General features: G+C 31.8%; 1 long non-coding RNA gene across 1 annotated transcript; it reads left to right on the forward strand.

Moving 5' to 3' along the window:
- The first annotated feature begins 306 nt into the window (after positions 1 to 306).
- On the forward strand, positions 307 to 1363 carry LOC107789304 (uncharacterized). The gene is made up of 2 exons (XR_001648820.2): positions 307 to 395; positions 955 to 1363. It is a non-coding gene; the product is annotated as an uncharacterized LOC107789304 (long non-coding RNA).
- Positions 1364 to 2126: the final 763 nt, after the last annotated feature.

A 2126-nucleotide genomic window follows, 5' to 3' on the forward strand; every position in this document is an offset into this window, starting at 1 on the left:
GGATCGAATCGGTCGGAAACTTACGGGCATCTTCAACCTTCAACCTCCATATGCATCTTTTGAGAACTTGATCAACACAAAGTAGAGCAACTTGGGAGCACAATTTACAAGGTATTGAAATACTTTTTTTAATTAGAAATAGTGGGGCAGAAAATAATTTAAATTATTTAAACTGCATTATTTACAAGGGAAAGCGAGCCTAAGCAACTTAAATATAAGACAAGTTGATTAAAAAAAAACTATTATAGTCCATCTATTGAGCTAGATCATTACAGAAGAAGTCTATAAATTACGTTCTTTAGGAAATAAAAAGCTACAGTTAGAAACACTATTTCCTAATATGGTGTTGTTTAAGCTTGGCTTCATTCTCACTATTCTTCTCACGGCAACCACAAGTTAGTATCCATTCCTTTTTGTTTCTACATTGAAATAATATTATTACTAGAAGAAGCTCGTGGGAAGGTCAAAGAAAGAACTTGTTCTTCCAGACGTTAAGAATTCTTCCAATAATTCCGAGTTCGATCTTTTCAAAAACGCGCGTACAGAACTTTTGTGTTTTCGAGCTATAGTTCTAGCACAAAAAAGTCGAAGTATATACTTTATTCGATATAAAGTCTTTTTTTTTTTGGAAGATCCGCTATAATAATGAAAATATTTCTGTATGTACGCCCAAATCGGTCAATAATATCAGAATCTGATAAATCAGACCAAACTGGTTTACTAATGGGATGCCCTAATATGGTGCAAAAGTTTGCTTTAGCTAATGATCCAATCAAAGGAATAATTGAAATAAGGGTATCACTTCTTAATTGCATTAATGATTCGCTATATATGACTATACATATTTTGTATATACAGCAGATACACGTATGTTCCTAGCATGTTGCTTGAATGTGTTTAATTCATGTTATATTAAACATAATTGATTTTAATTCTAATTTTAAAATATTTCAGTGAACGTGTTATGGTTCTCAAAGACAAATGTGCTTTCTCAAGAGTTGAAAGGCGTCTACTCCCTCAACTTAAAGATGCTCTAACTTGTGGGAGATGTTGTGAAACCAACAACGACTGCAATGATTGTTGGTTTTGCTGTAAGTGTGATGTGCTCCATCGTTGTGACGTAGTTACTGGGTAAAGTCTGTGCATATTGCACATTATTGTTCAAATGCGACGAACTCTACTACTATTTCCAATTACGAATTTACCTTTTCGTGTGATTTCATTTTTTTTTTTCATTTCAATGTTTCCTTGTCTTTTAGATTTTGTACGAATAAAGAAGAAAGTTAAGTGAATAACTTTCTATTTGGAAATGTGAAAGGATTGACCGGCGTGGTGAATTTTAGTACTTTGTATCTGTTTATAATTTTCATGCATTTACCAATTTATTTATCATCTTTTACGTACCCTTTTCGTTTCTCTGATGTAGCACTTTTTTATCCAACAATGTTCTAATTTTTATTACGATCCAAACTAGGGGTCATATGACTAATTAATGAATAGAAAGGATTAAGTTTAGAGCTCCGTCTTGAAAAGAATAGCTAAAAATAAAATAAATAAATAAATAAAAAGCAAAATTCACAGAGGATACATTAATGAAAGAAAAAAATTAAAGTAAGAGTTAAGTTACATTGCAAAGTAAACGGGGAAACTCATAAAGAGCATATATAAATATGGTATTAATAGTCCCTAGCTAATTAACCATGAGAAATAAGATCTCTCATAAAGTACTTGGGGTATATTATTTTATGGATAACATTAAAAAAAATACTCCCTCCACTCAATTTAGTTGGTGTAGTTTGACTCAACACTAAGTCTAAGAAAGAAAAAGAAACTTTTAAAACTCGTGGTTTAAAAAGTGCTATGAGATTTCTGCGACTACAAAGTAAAATTAACAATTTAAAACTTAATTATCTCTACTTTAGGAATGTTACCGCTATGAAGAGCATATATGTAACGACCCGACTTGTCAGTTTGAGAATTGACATCTCGTTCAGTGGCTTAAGGTCCAGAGCAGATTCGTATTGTGAATTATAACTTGCGTGTGTGGTCGAGTTTGGTTTTCGGATGATTCAGGATTAAATTGAAAGAACAATTCTTATTTTTGAAGCTTAAGTGAAAAGAGTTGA

This window comes from Nicotiana tabacum, chromosome 24, assembly GCF_000715075.1.
Source record: "Nicotiana tabacum cultivar K326 chromosome 24, ASM71507v2, whole genome shotgun sequence".
NCBI lineage: Eukaryota > Viridiplantae > Streptophyta > Magnoliopsida > Solanales > Solanaceae > Nicotiana > Nicotiana tabacum.